The sequence below is a fragment of the Schistocerca gregaria genome, chromosome 1 (genome assembly GCF_023897955.1).
Source record: "Schistocerca gregaria isolate iqSchGreg1 chromosome 1, iqSchGreg1.2, whole genome shotgun sequence".
Taxonomy (NCBI): Eukaryota; Metazoa; Arthropoda; class Insecta; order Orthoptera; family Acrididae; genus Schistocerca; species Schistocerca gregaria.
In genome coordinates, this window is record NC_064920.1 from 513319315 (window position 1) to 513336401 (window position 17087).

The following is a 17087-nucleotide window of genomic DNA, read 5'->3' on the forward strand; positions in this document are numbered from 1 at the left end:
AAGGTAGTAGATGGAGGGAATGGAGCTGTGAAATAAAATTTAAAAATACTTTACTTCCTGCTTTTTCTGTTTGTCCCGAAGACGAAACTGAGACGGAAATTACTTGACATTAATGGCTTTATACAGCATTAACTTTGGGGTACGCTGATTTTCAGACAACGCTATTCACACTGTATAATTGGTGGTCACCGGAATGGTGATGACAGTTAGAGAATCTCCTTGATTTTAAGAAGAACGCCAGGAGAGCATGAATACATTCCTGGGAGGTAGTTGGCGCTAGAAGCAGGCTAAGATATCTTGAGAGTTCCCTCAAAACTCGGTGGTAAAACAGACATAATATCTTTCACGAACGGCCGCTTAGGGTGGCAGTACAAAAGAGTGCCTACCCTGTTTTCTTGTTGGTCCCGAAGTTTAAACAATACGCAGTAGCGCCGCTCAGCCTCACTTCTGTCAGTATACTGAAAGAGTCAAAAGGCAGCGTCTGCGTCCGTCACGGACAACCTATTGAACGACCCCCAGATGTCGTCGACACAACACACCGAGGTTCTACGGCCTACATGGTAGGTAACGCAACATCATATTCCAGTGATGCTTCTCTTTCTTTCTCACACTTGTCAATATTATAGGGGCTTCATTAATTACAGATTGGTAGCTTCCATTTTAATTAAGGTTTGATACCACGTGAACTCGATATTTATCACTACTGCATTCTTGCCTCCAGATTTCAGTGGTTGATATCTATTTTTCGTTTGGTTCGTGAATATACATTTCACTTAATAAGTTGTTCTGTCTGTGGTACTGCCCTTCTTGTTCAACCGCACCCCAATGATTAGCTTCAATTAATCAATGTTCAAAGTCACTGCTTGATCTAGACCTGCAAAACGGATCGAGTCAGATGTTCCTGGAGCCACACAGTATGGAATCATCTTCAGCGGTATCCATTTGTTTGCAGAAGGAGTGGTCAGGAAAAGTATAACACCATATTTGGTTGTGAATTCGTGGAACCATTAAATCTGCTATCAAATGAATAACGATAAATTTTTTAAGCACATTTTATTTCCATGGGAAGTTTGTGCTCGTCACTTTGATAATAGGAGCCACTACTCCAAATCCTATATGCATAATGTACGTTCCGTTACAAAGTAGTCCCTTGGCTCCAACAATTCACAACCTCATAGTCACTTTTTAATCTGACCTAGACTTCAGGCTACGTTACAGATCAGTATGTGATCACAAGATTCCTTTCGCACCGTCATTGGCTTCACTAACTCACACAGTTTAACTTACCCACCAGCATACAAAAAGATCTTTGCATAGCTTTCTGCTGAATCTCTGTTTGCGAACGTTTGATCTCCCACAAGACGACACTATCACATCACAGATCAAAGTTTATAATAGCTATCGTAAATAACATATTGAATTTTACGAATAATATTAATTGGTACATTGACGCTACTGTCACACAACAACAATTGGACTAGTTCGTAACGTGACCATGATGAATCGAAGTCCACTAAAGCCAAAAACACAAGAACATAGTTAACCAGAACGTCAGTGGATAAACACTGGGCATCATTCATATAAATCATCCAGTTTAGTAAACTAATATAGTAGTACGGCAATAGACATTCAGCCACACATTTCAAAGAGACTGCCGCCAATCAGAAATGCAGTCATAGCGCTGCAGTCACAGCAGTGTATTCACAGCACTGGAGTTACTGAATTCAAAATGGTGCTAGCTGTAAATTTAAAAAAAAAAAAAAACATAGATGGTGGTGGCAGGAAACGAAAAAGGAATGTTTGGAGAACTAATCCTGCTGCGTGAGTGTCAAAGTAAGAAAAGGTTATCAATACAAGAAAATCGATAACAAAGTCAAGATGGTGGAACTGTCTCACCTGTGCAAGCCACCTTTATTATCTGAGGTTGAAAGGTATCTCAACAGGCTGAATTTGGTGTTAATTTCAAAAATATGTGAAATATCTCGACAAATCTGCAGTATAATGAATTCCAAAATATGTAAGCTACACCTGAATTGTGTAAGAGTATCCTTTTTTTACAAAAAATGGTAGTGTATACATGCTACTGTCAGTACATAAGCTTAATCAGAACTGTTTAAATTGACGTTATTCATTACACATTCAGACAAAAAAAAAAGGTTCAAATGGCTCTGAGCACTATGGGACTTAACATCTGAGATCATCAGTCCCCTAAAACTTAGATCTACTTAAACCTAACAAAAATAAGGACATCACACACATCCATGCCCAAGGCAGGATTCGAAGCTGCGACCGTAGCGGTCGCGCAGTTCCTGACTGAAGCACCTACAACCGCTATGCCACCACGGCCGGCCACACTCAGACACACATATTCATCATAATTTATATGTATAACGTCATTTTGGACTCTCTAATAAATGTTTCCATGTTTTCATGTTAAAATTGTTAGAAAGCGTATGTGCCAAAAAGCCAGCGAGTTGACAATCATGTTTTAGAAGTACATGAGACCATGTTCAAACGCAAAACTGACCAAGGCTACAGTTACACAAAACATATGTTTGCTAAAATTCAGTGCTAATCAGGCTAGCACCCAAGCAATTATGCCATCTGAATAACTATCAGCTACTAGAAGATTTCATTTAATGTGATCCTAGACCTAAATGAGAGTATGATCCAAAACACAGGTCAACCAGCAACATTGTAGGATGGAGTAGATAAAACACAGACACGATGTGTGTGCTAGTCATCGCAATGTCATTTTAATGTTTGAAACCTCCATCAAAATACACTCATTAGCAAGAAATTATTACTTTATAAAAGGTACATCCATCTTTGGTACGGAAAATACCAATGAGTGGGGCATGGTATGGAAGCACTGAGGCCTTCGTAGGTCGTTGGTGGGAACTGGCAACACATGTAACTTAATTCTCATCAAATCTGGAAATGGATTGATGACCTCTATCACCACTTTCAGTCCCATGTGTTCGATGACGTTCAGATCTGGAGAGCTGGTGGGCCAGCACTTTTATTCGAACTCGCCACCGTGTTTCTCGAAGCATTCCAACACACTAGTGGCCTTGTGACATGCCGCAATATCTTGCTGAAAAGTAGCACTCCCGTCGGGAAACATGAGCATCATGAAACGGTGTACCTGGTCTGTAACCAGTGTACGATACTTCTTCGCCAGCATATTACCTTGCGCGATCTCCACTGGACCCCTTGTAAGCCCAAACGAATGTTCTCCAGAGCAAACTTGAGAAACATCCAGCTTGTCTCCATCCTGCAGTACAGGTGTCAAGCAGCTGTTCCCAGAGGAACGAAGGTATCGGGATTTATCAAATCAGGAAATGCTCTTCCAAAGCGTTAAAGTCCGGTGTCAATCGTCATGTGCCAATTTCAGTCATAGTTTCCGATGCCATGGTGTTAATAGTGTCACATGCATGAGTCGTCGACTGATGAGGCCGATCGTTAGGAGTGTTCAGTACACTGTGTGTTCAGACACACTTGCACTGCACTCAGCATTAAATTCTGATGTTAATTCCACCACAGCTCACCACCTGTCTTGTTTTACCAGCCTACCCTGCTTATAACGTTCAACACCACAAACACCTGTAATGAGAAGTGGCCACCAAACCCCACGCTCTGGACGTGGTTTCCCCATGGTTTCGCCACGTTTTGTGGACATTCGTCAGAGCACTCCTCGAACACCCTGCAAGTCCTGCAGTTTCCAAAATGCTCATGCCAAGCCTCCAGGACATCACAGTCTGCCCTGAGTCAAAGTTGTATGTCTCCCCATTGTACACTCAGACACCATGCTCACTGGTACTACAGGCCTCCAGAGCGCGTCTGAGAAGAAGTCATTCCTCTCCAGGTGACGCTGCTATTGCCTGGAGGGGCTTATATCGTTAGTAGGACGGTTGTCATAACATTCTGGCTGATAAATGTATGTAGAATGTGTGACTCATAATATTTCTGTGTCTATAATGAATGTTAAAGATCTTCAGAATTTTTTCTGTAATACGACACTTCACCAGGCATAATTTTAAGGGAAAAGAATATGATGCATCAACAACGGAAAATTATAATTGGTGTTACTAACTAGCTAATTTAAGTTTTTTTTAATTACATTTGATCTAAGAAGGGGAAGGCCTCAGACACAGCCAACTGATTCAGCTCAGTTTTGGCAGGTCTCTTGTGTACAACCTAAAACGAAGGAATCTAGAATATTTTGGGTCAACACCCCCGCAATTTTGAGAAAATCACCCCTAAAGGTTACGACAGCAAACGACGCAAAATTGGCAGGATAGATAGAGAATTGTGAGCAGAGCATTTTTCATCATCAGGTATTGGGTAAACACCTTTCGCCGACAGCGCCGATAGGGCAACAGTCAAGGTAATTGGCTGGGACTCGGACAACCCGAGTTCGAATCTCGAAGAAACCTCGCTGATGTTGTTCTTTTCATTCGTATTTTTCCATATCTGAAATGATAGGGATAGGAGGGTTAATAAGGTTAATATTACTATCATTCCTTATTGATTTACTTACGTTATTAACCCTCCTGTCCCTATTAATTGAGATATGGAAAAATACAAACGAAAACAATAACATCCCCTAGGTTTCTTCGAGATTCGAAACGGGGTTTCCCGATACCCAGCCAATTAATTTGGCCATTGCACGATCTGCGCTGTCGGCGAAATGATCTTACCACGTGGGTACAGAAGCGGCAGTTGTAAAAGTTATTTTCCTTGATTTCTGGAAAATTTTGCGTTTGCGCACCCCATACCTGATAATGAAACATTCTCTATTTACAATTATCTATCGATCCCTCCGATTTTGAGTCGATTGCTCGTCATAACATTTAGGGGTGATTTTCTCAAAATTGCGGGGGTGTTGACCCAAAATATATCAGAGTCCTTTGTTTTAGGTTGTACACAAGTGACCTGCCAAGAAGGTATGGTGACAGGATGTTTCTTGTGGTGTAACACTTAAACTAATTTCCTTGATAGGACTGTACATCTACTTCTAATTGCTGTTCCTTCATTGAGATAAATTCATCTTAGTTGAAGCAAATGTTTAGAAGTTACCCGGACACTATAGTGAACCCATGATAGGATAACAGTTTTTTCTTCCAGTACACAATGTTTGTCAGCCTCTGCCATCACGTAGTGAACACTATGAAATGGAGATTACGTGATGTCTCATTCATACTTTGGCATGCTATAGCAAAATTATAACAAGTTGTCCTATGGCACAGCAAAACTGTAACAAGTTTCTCCCTGCTACAGACAATTTTAATTAATTTTCTCTTGATTCTGCAAACATGTAGCAAATGGTCCCGAATGTGACATCAGTACTGTAATAAAATGCACCATATATCGTGATGTATCACCAACACCTCAACAAATTGCGACATTCATTACCAAGTGACATAGAAAATGTTACCAATTTACCCAATGCACAGCAGAAATGTAACAAATAGCTCATTAAGCAAATAAAAATTCTTATGAAATGTTGTATACATGTTGTTTCAGTATTGTAACAATTTGCCCTATGTTACACAAAAATGTAAAAACAAGTTTCATATTAAAGCACAAATGTAAAAAAACTTACCAATGCTACAGCAAAAACGCAAGTATATTGCTCATTTTATGCTACAAATGTAACAAAACAATCCATACATCACCATGTCACTTCCAAATTATAAAAATGTAGCCATTCATACAGCAAACATGTAATGAAATTCCTCATCTTACAACAAAAATGTAACAAATGGTCATTTATTATATAAAAATGGCAACAACTTTCTCCAAACATTGTAATGTTACTCAAAATTTATAACAAATAGGCCAATACATAGCATGTTATGCATAGAAATATCCTTATGTCATAGCAAGAAAATAGGAAAATGCGTTATGCAGCACCATGTTACAGCAAATTCGTAACAATTTTCAATATTTCAAAGAAAAAATAAAATACATTTTCCTATATCGCAGTAAAAAATAACAAAATGCTGCTGTTGCATCAACACTGCAAATAATACCTCATATATCCACTTGTTACAGCAAAACAGTAACAAGACCTCGTTACATCGAAAATGTAAGATATTAAACATCACATTACATCAACATTGTAACAATAAGCTTTGAACAACACGAAATTACAGCAAAAATGGTTACAAATTTACCAATGTAACAAACTGTAATACATTTCTCTATTTTACAGCGAAAATACAAAAAATTTTCACCAATCTTACATCAAAATTGTTGCAAAATGCAACTGCAGAATTCTAAGAAATAGCCCCATGTATTGGAAAAACGTAACCATTTGCCCTTCATGTTACAGCAAAAATGGTAATGAATAACTCAATGTGACAGCGAAAATGTAACAAATTCCACATGCATCGATTTACTACAACAAAACTGCCACATGTTACTGAAATACTGAAGCAATTTCCCTACGTTACAGCAAATATTGCAACAGATTTCAACTGTTATAGCACAAATGTAACGCTTTCTTTATGAGTCAACATGCTATAACATAATTGTAATAAACTGCCCAAAGTTACATCAAAATCGTAACACAATGTCCCATTTTACAGCAAAATAATAACAAATGGTCCCATAAATCATGAAATTACAAAAACATGTATTAAGTTTCTCATGTAATAGCAAAAACGTGACAAACTGCCCCCGTTAGAATAAAAATTTAGTTGATACTACATAGGGAAAGAAAACTAATGTGCACTCCGTGTGCTTACCGGGTGGAGTCATTCCAGATGTGGAACGAGTCCTTCCTGATACCATGAAGAGCACAGGGTGCAAACAACTGCTCACGTCGGTACCAATAACGTGTGTCACTTTGGATCACAACAGATTCTCTCTGGTTTCTATCGGCTAACAAAAGTGGTAAAGGTTGCGAGTCTTGTTTGCGAGATGAAAGCAAAGCTCACCACATGCAGCTTAGTCGAAAGGACCGATTGCGGCCCCATGGTACAGAGCCGAGAGTATGAATCAGAGTCTCACACGGTTCTGCGTCCTTGTAGGTTGCAGATATCTCGACTTGCGCCAAAGGATGGTTGGCTATCGGGTTTCGCTGAATAGGTCAGGTGTCCACTATACGCAGGAGGCGGCTACACGGGTACCAGGGGCAGTGTGGCGTGGACTGGGCGGTTTTTCTTAGGTAGGAGGGTCTCGCAAAATCACAAGAAGGGCTTCAGTCACAAAGGGTACAGGCCGATCACAGGAAGAACATAGATACAGGAACCATCGGTAAAACAGTTGTAAATTGTCGTAGCTGTACTGAGAAAGCGCCACAGCTCCAAGCGCTAATAAAAGGACTGATGATCAAATCGTTACAGGCACTGAAAGCTGGCTAAAGCCGGATATAAGATAAGCCGAATTTTTTTCCGACGTACCTAACGGTATCCCGAAAGGCTAGGCTAAACACAGTTGGCGGTGGCGCGTTTGTTGCTGTTAGAAGTAGTTTATCTTGTCGCGAAATTGAAGTAAATAGTTTCTGTGCGTTAGAATGGGCGCAAGTCATGGGTGGCAACCGGAATAAAATGATAATTGGATTCTTTTACCAACCTCCCAATTCAGATGATACAGTTGCTGAAAGTTTCAAAGAAAACTTGAGTTTGATTCCAAACACGTACCAGACCCATATGATTATAGTTGGTGGTGACTTTAATTTACCCTCGATATGTTAGCAAAAATACATGTATAATTCTGGAGGTACGCATAAAACATCATCCGAAATTGTGCTAAAGGCATTCTCTGAAAAGTATTTCGAGCACAGTTAGTTCATGAGCCCACGTGAATCTTAAATGGTTGTGAAAACACACTTGACATCTCAGCAACAAATAATCCAGAGTTAATAAAGAGCATCAAAACGGATACAGGGTTTAGTCAACAGAGTTGTCGTAGTGAGACTGAATAGAGTAACCCCCAAATCCTCCAAAAATAAACGAAAAATATACCTATTCAAAAAGTGGATAAAAATTCACTTGACGCCTTCCTGAGAGACAATCTCCACGCTTTAGAAATTAATAATATAAGTGTAGACCAGATGTGGCTTTGATTCAATGAAATAGTATCGGCAGAAATTGAGAGATTTCTACCAAATAAATTAACAAACGACGGAGCTGACCCTCCTTGGTATACAAAACGTATCAGAACACTGTTGCAGAAACAACGAAACAAACCTACTAAATTTAAACAGACGCAAAATCCCCAAGATTGGTGATCTTTTACAGATGCTCGAAATTTAGAGCGGGCTTCGATGCGAGATGCTTATAACAGTTTCCACAAAGAATCTTTGTCTTGCAACCTGGCGGAAAATCAAAGAGATTCTGGTCGTATGTGAGGTATAGCAATGGAGATACAATCGAAGACAGTGCTGCCAAAGCAGAGTTACTGAACACAGCCTTCCGAAATCCCTTCACAAAAGAAGACGAAGTAAATATTCCAGAATTCGAATCAAGAACAGACACCAGCATGAGTAACGTAGAAGTAAATATTCCTGGGGTAGTGAAGCAAACCAATTAATAAAAGCAAGTCTTCTGGTCCAGACTGTATAGCAATTAGGTTCCTTTCGGAGTCTGCTAATGCATTATCTCCATACTTAACAATCATATGCAAGCGTTCCCTCCACGAAAGATCCGTACCCAAAGTCTGGAAAGTTGCACAGGTAATATATTCAAGAAAGGTAGTAGAAGTAATCCATTTAATTAGAGTCCCATATCATTAATTTCGATATGCAGCACTATTTTGGAACATATATTGTGTTCGAACATTTTGCATTAGCTCGAAGGAAACGGTCTATTGACAAACAGTCAACATCGATTTAAGGAATATCGTTCTTGTGAAACACTCGCATGAACTGTTTAGTGCTATTGACAAGTAATTTCATATTGATTCTGTATTTCTGTCTTTCCGGATGGCTTTTGACGCTGTACCACACAAGCGGTTTGTAGTGAAATTGCGTGCTTATAGAATATCAACTCAATTGTGTTACTGGATTCCTCATTTCGTGTCAGAGGGGTCACAGTTCGTAGTAATTGACGGAAAGTCATCGAGGAAAACAGAAGTGATTTCTGGCGTTTCCAAAGGTAGTGTTATAGACACTTTGCTGTTCCTTATGTACGTAAACGATTTGGGAGACAATATGAGCAGCCGTCTTAGGTTGTTTGCAAATGACGCTGTCGTTTATCGACTAGTAAAGTCATCAAAAGATCAAAACAAATTGCAAAACGATTTAGAATAGGTATCTGTATGGTGAAAAAATTGGCAACTGACCCTAATCAACGGAAAGAGTGAATTCATCCACATGAGTGCGAAAAGGAATCCGTTAACCTTCGGTTAAATCAGTCGGATCTAAAGACCGTAAATTCAGCTAAATACCTAGGAATTAATATTACAAAGAACTTAAATTGGAAGGAACACACATAAAATGTTGTGGGGAAGGTTAACCAAAGACTACGTTCTATTGGCAGGACACTTAAAAAATGCAACAGACCTACTAAGGAGACTGCCTACATACGCTTGTCCGTTCTCTTTTAGAGTACAGCTGTGCAGTGTGGGATCCTTAACAGGTAGGACTGACGGAATACATCGAAAAAGTTCAAAGAAGGGCAGCGCGTTTTGTATTACCGCGAAATGTGGGAGAGAGTCTCACTGAAGTGATACAGGATTTGCGCTTGACATCATTAAAAGAATAGAATTTTTCGTTGCGACGGAATCCTCTTATGAAATTCCAACCATCAACTTTGTCCTCCGAATACGAAAATATTTTGTTGATACTGACCTACATAGGGAGAAGCGATCAGTACGATAAAATAAGCGAACTCAGAGCTCGTTCGGAAAGATGTAGGTGTTCGTTCTTTTCGCGCGCTATACGAGATTGGAATAACAGACAATTGTGCAGGTGATTCAATGAAACCTCTGGCAGGCGCTTAAATGTGATTTGCAAAGTATCGATGTAGATGTACGAGGGTCAGTCAAAAAGTAATGCCTCCTATTTTTTTTTTCTACGTTTAATTGTCAGGAAATTTAAATGCAATTACATAGGTTGAAAACCACAACATTGAGGATCATTTTGTCATTTTTCAATGTAATCTCCGCCCATCTCTACAGTTTTGGTCCATCTTTGAACAAGGGCATGTATCCCAGCACGGTAAAAATCACAGCTCTGCTTCCTAAGCCATTGACGCACGGATGTTTTGACGGCCTCCTCATCTTCAAAATGAATCCCACGATGAGCTTCTTTTAGTGGCCCGAACAGATGGAAGTCTGATGGTGCCAGGTCAGGGCTGTATGGGGGATGAGGCAAAACTTCCCATCCAATTTTGACAATCTCGTCAGAGGTGTGACGACTGGTGTTTGATCTTGCATTGTCATGCAAAAGAAGAACATCTGCCATTGATTTTGTTGGGCGAACTCGCTGAAGACGTGCTTTAAGTTTTTTGAGGGTTGTGACGTATTGAACAGAATTTATTGTGCATCCCTGCTCCAAAAAATCAACCAGAATCACACCCTCTGTATCCCAGAAAACTGTTGCCATAACTTTCCCTGCCGATCGCACAGTTTTGAATTTTTTCTTCCTCAGCGAGCTTGTGTGACGCCACTCCATTGACTGCCTCTTTGATTCGGGTTCAAAAAAATGCACCCATGTTTCGTCCCCGGTCACATTTTTTTTTCAGAAACTCACACACTTCATCTGCAGTCACCCGACGGTCACCACGAATGATGTCATCAACTTGCTGAATGTTGTGTGGAGTCACTGCACTCACCGGCCTGCCGCTCCGCTTTTCGTCAGTCAACGGTGTTTGCCCTTCAGCTTCCTTACAACGACGAACCCATCGTCTAACAGTGCTGACATCCACTGTCACAACACCATACACCTTCTTCAGTCTTTCATGAATGTGTATGGGCGTTTCACCTTCTGCATTCAAGAATTCAATCACACAACGCTGTCTCAAACGAACATCGATGTCGGCCATCTTACAAACTTCTGCTGTGCTGCCACCTGTTGACACAGAAAGTTACTACTGCAGTGGATTGCAGAAGAGGGTTTGAGGAATGGCGCCAAATTCAAATTTTTCGCTTAACTTAATTTTTTTAAGTAGAAAAAAAATGGGAGGCATTACTTTTTGACCGACCTTCGTAGATGTAGATGTAGATATTGAAGTGTTAGGTGGCTGAAGTTACGCTCTGCAACTGAATCCACAACTTCATGAACTCTGTGTCACCTAGGTGTTATTCATGAGCACATTTACTTTAGTTAAGATTTACACGCAGTTTCTCATTGTTTCTTGATTAATTAAACGTGCTATGCAGTCCCAAAAATTGTACTGTGCGACGTATTCACCATCGACCCTATTTTACAATAAAGATATAACAAATTGTGGCCAAAATTATATAAAAATTGTTGCAAAATGCTCCATACATGTTCCTGGAATTGCAGAACTGCAAAAAATTACCGCTTATACAGCAAAAATGTTACGATTTGTGCTTCATGTTACACGAAAGTGCTAGCAGAGCAGAATTCTTCCTCAATTTCTCGAAGCTGCACTTACTGTGTGGGTTCGACAGCCACTATGCCTATACCTTTAGTGATGAGTTCTGGTTACACGTAACAGTTAGTGGTCCAAAACTATCAGCCACTTAATGATAGTCGCTGGCATTTATATACCTTCTTCAGTCTAGAAAACTTCACAGTTCAATTGAGCGTTTCAACAAACCAGTGAAAAAAACAGACCTCTGGAATCTTTGTTATGCGTGTTTTTCGAATCAATTCGTCAATCTAGAACTTCCGTTTTTTTCTTGTGAGCCTGCACGATGTCCCACCCAAGATTAAGATTATGCTTACTTTCTGCTAAAACGACAAATTCGAGAAGCTATATTCACTGACAGTTATTCTTGCAATATATGGTTCGGTCAGCTGGATGCATTTGTCATTTGTAATGTTCGACATAATCACCTTTTGAGTCGACTAGTGCTCCCCAAACGAGCTGATGCCCAATAATATCACCCAGATCTTGGTGACTGTCGTCCATGGGAGATTTTCATCTGAGACGCTTGCACCCATAGATGGTTGCCTCAAATAGTCTCCTTGGATTTGGTGGCTAGGCCAATGGTTGGTATCTCTGTACAGCCATGAGAACGGCTTCGGAGTTTTGGGGAGCGATGTCGCTCAGAATACGGTGATGGGTTTCTCTTTACAGGTCATCAGTCACCTGGCGTCGATAGAACTGTTGTGATGTACGACCTGTTTTCTCTACAGCAGCATACATCGTATCTGCGGTGTCCACAGAGGAAACACATCAGGTGTGGTCATAGTGCTCTCGCTATCCGTTCCTCTTTACTTCTCTGAGGAGCTGGTTGCACCTGTATTGGTAACGTGCAGGTTTGTCATTTTATAGCTGCTGCTTAAGTCCGAGTTGGCCAACCCAATGTTACTGATGCATTCCACTATTGACGGTGATCGGCGCTAAAGTTCGACACGCATCTTATTCAAGAATGCCTGTCCCTTAGTGATGCATGTGGTCAACAATCGTGGCTGCTATCTCTTGCTTACTCGGTCTGCCGTACCTATTCTGTTACTACCTGACGTATTAGACAAGCGAGGTGATGGTGGCCTTATACAGTTGTTGTAGGCACCATTCGGGAGTTGGTCCTACGTCTTTCACACGACCATTTGTCTATTGTATTTCCTCTACGGATTGGCACCACTTGATGAATTCCTCTGTTGTTATTGCGTCCTTTGCCAGAAGAGCTTTGGTACATGTTTTTCTGACAACTTTCATCAAGTGTCACATTTGATCGGCTTCTGTCGATAGGTTTCAGGCAAACCCAAACACTCGGCATGTTCTCAAAACGTTGGACCCTGTTCTTCAGTGGTTCTTCCATTAAGCAGAACTGAGGCAGATGGTCACCATATGTTTTCTACATTTTGGCCCGTAATTTGTCCAAGCTATAGAACAGCTTGTATTTGGTCTCAAACAGCAATTGGATTGTGCCGTCTGAGTAAATGTATCCATTTCCCAACATGTGTCATCCCACCTGTTTGTTTTGCTACTTTGTCGAATGTTTTCAGCTATTTCGTCTGGTCGAGACTGGCATCTCTGGACTACACTGATAGACACCTGATGTCCAGATGACTGGTTGCTGTTTTCAAATCTATTTCTGTGTTGAATATAAGGGCCTCGGGAACGAATTACTGCCTGTATTCTTGTTCCTGTCAATGTAGGCAACAGCATTTATGTTGCATACCTTGATTCGCAGTGATATAGAAGTTTTGAAGTACCCAGCGTCTTCACCACAGTTTCTTGTCGCAACTGCGCTCAAATCTAAGTTCGAAAGCAAGGTCGCCAACGAAATATAACAGTATTGGAAGCATGTTTGTTTTGAAAACAACCATACAGTCTAAACGAAACTGAAGTCCAGGATGGAGAGCAGAGCTCCTTAAGCAAACATCGAATATTCCAGTACATATAAGCCTTACGACTATAAGAAATTTCATGAAGGACCCACAGATGATAAATACTGAATAACAGACAGTTGCTCGTGAATTAGTTTGAACTTGTGATCCGCAGCACATCGGCCAGAAACACTGTTCGCTGCGCCATACTGCATGCACCACAGCTCGCCACACTATTTACACGTAGATTACTGCTGTAATTCCTTATGCATTATTTTCAGATCCCACATCTGTCCCTCGAAATGTCAGGCAGTTTAAAATCTAGTTTCGGAATTTGTATCTTAAATTATATAATCAGTTTGAAACTTTCCAGCTTCCCTGGGTCTCTTCCACGAACACAACTTCCTTTTATAATTCTTAAGTAAAATATAAGAAATGATAAAATATGTTCTCTTTTTAAAATTGTAACTGACAACTCAGTCTTTCATTATTTTTCCACCATTGCTTGTTTTTCTGAAATTTTTCCTCCTTTTCTTCTTATCTACTATTGAATTCCGTTTAAGCATCGCAGTTAAATTTTTCTCTGCTTTAACTAAGCATAGCGAACCACTATTATTCCTTCTTTTATTTTTCATACAATAAAATTCCATTTATCCATCACAATTTAATTTTCTTCTTCTTCAACTGTAGTGGCCGTAGTAGCCTAGCGGGTAGAACGTTAGCCTTCAACCTGGGATTTCCCAGCTTCCAGCCCAGACAAAGGCGGGGTGTTTTCCTCGTTTCAGTCGCTCCAGGAACGACCAGTGGTCCAACCAGCTGCTTTCAGACGAGTACGGCAGACTTTTACCCATGGCATAAGACGACCAAGGTGGTACGTCCGGTATGCTTCCCATCCTACTGCGGCGATGAGAAAAGAATGCATTTTACCTGGAGTGAGTCTAAAGGCCCTGTCAACGGCTGCGGCACCGCATATTAACTAATTGATCATGCGAAAGTGAAGAAGAATTACATGATCTGCTGAACTAAATAAACAGTCTAATGAGTACGGAGTATGGATTGAGACTAAATCGAATAGACGAAGGTATTGAGAAGTGACTAATTGCAGCGTGGTTCACGTCGAAGTACAGTAGGTACAACGAGGCACTTAATATCAGGATTTATGGTCGCGAATCAGATGAAGTTAAGGAATTCTGCTACCTAGGAAGTAAAATAATCAATGACGGACGGAGCTAGGAGAACATCAAAAGCAGACTAGCAATTGCAAAAAGGGCTTTCCTGCGCAAGAGAAGTCTATCAATATCAAATATCGGCCTTAATTTGAGGAAGAAGTTTCTGAAAATGTACTTCTGGAGTACAGCATGGTATGATTAGTGAAACATGGACTGTGGGAAAACCGGAACAGAAGAGAATCGAAGCATTTGAGATGTTGTGCTCTTGAAAATGTTGAAAATTAAGTGCGCTCATAAGGCTAGGAATGAGAAGGTTCTGCGCAGAATCTGAAAGGACAGGAATATGTGAAAACACTGATAAGGGGAAGGGACAGGATGATAGGCAGCACATCGTTGTACACACAGTTTTGTTATTTATTTATTTATTTATACGTGTCCAGAACATAACATATTAAATATAACTTATAGTACATAGCATATCATACATAGAATATCACATAGCTTATCATACATAGCATATATATTACAAGTATTACAGAGAATATGTGCGTCTTTATATTCCATGTGCTGCCCAGTATTCCGCTGCATAGACTGTCTTATCATTGGCGATAATCAGATCGTCCATGGACACAGTTTCCTGCAGTTGAGTAGGTGCTGATGGTCTTGAGGTTCACCACATTCACATGGTTCGTCCCCTGAGATATATCCCCATTTCTTCATGTCCTCCTTACATCGAGATACGCCAGTTCTAAGCCTATTGAGTACCTTCCATGTTGTGTATGGGAGATGATGACCTAAAGCAAGTTCTTTCTTTGGGTTGTCCCAATATTTCTCTGATGATGAGCTACGCCAGAGTTGTATCCTATGGTCTGCAGATGATGCCTGGATTGGTCGCGTTGTCTGGAGAAAACTTTTTCTCGACTTGAGTCTTGGCGTTTGATGTTCGCATCCAAACAGGGGGTGTCTCTGATCTGTCTCCTGCTTCTTTCTTTCCACTTCAGCTACTGTTCTCCTTCGGATATCTGGCGGTGCTACGCCCATGAGGTGGTAGATTTTGTCAACAGGGGTTGCCCGCAAGCAGCCGGTTACAATTCGTCCTGTTTCATTTAGGGCAATATTTACCTGTTTGGCATGGCTGGAGTTCTGCCATACAGTTTTGTTAAAAATTATTGATATGCTCGCTCAAACCGCTGGGCGAAACAGGTAACTAGGACTGTGGAAAGGGCTAAATAAGGTTGGGGTCAGTTCCACCTTCTAATTGTAATTTGTTATAATTTAATAACACATTCAGAACCAAAGCGACACATAGCCGAACCTTTACCAAAAGCAACTCTTTCACGGCTGAAGGCCTCCAAAAAAGAAATCTTAACAAACCAACAAGATATAAATGTAATTAAAATAGCAATAAAATATTTAAAAAGCATGTATCACTGCTAGGTGGAAAGCCTCAAGGCAAAGTAGATAGAACAAACGTATGTGAGGTGCAATACAAATGGCTGAAGGCCACAATTAAGTTTCAAAATTTTAAAATACGTTACCATAATTCTGTAAAAGCAGATGGCCGCAATGTTGAAAAATAGTTTTAAGAATAAAGTCGCAAGGCTGAGAGCCCACAATTAATTTTCCAAAATTCAAAAAACCAGGGAGGTCGGTCTGCTCTCGTTCACTTAGGTGAGACAGATGGTGAGCCCAACTACACTTGATCCGTCGGAACCCAACCAGGGGACAGCCAAACTCCGACCGACACAACGACTTACTTTCCACCAATCAGTACATGAGAACTCAAGCACCAAAGGTTATGAACGTGGTAAGCTATATGAAGTATGTACAAACACTCCGTGTTGCTCACAGGGAAAATTCCCCAACAGCGACCCACCGAAACTAACCACAACATGAATGGACGAGGCTTGGTTGCTCAAAACAACACTCAACTTTGACGTCCTGGGTCGGTGAACCACGTAGCTCGTACTGACCGGACAGCTGCACACATGCTCTGACACTGCGTAGAGACCTGCAGCGGACCAAGCGACTGCACCTCGCAGAGGTATCTTCCCTGGCCCGCAGCAAACGACCTTCTGCCTGCTGGTCCGTCCGCGACTGCTGCTCACCACTGGCGCGTCTCCCACTCTCTTCCGGACACACGACGACGGAAATACTGGCTCGGACCCATGCAGAGGAAACAAGCGCACTGGCGATACGACTTCACTGCACCAGGAAAAGACAGACCCAAGTTCCACAAGACGTTCATTTAATGGGCCCAGAAGCGCCCAGAGAACCAGTTACATGTCGGCCGATGAGACGGCCGATCTCTCAGAGCCACTACTCCGATAACATTTAAAATAATCGTCAGTGGAACTAACGTGAACTACAGACACAACCTGACACACTTGCACGAGTATCTGAGCGATACAACAGCAACTAAGTACGCACGAAGACAAATACGGAGTCGATGCACACACACACGAAGCCGACTCATGAACAATCGGCGAGCCACAACACAT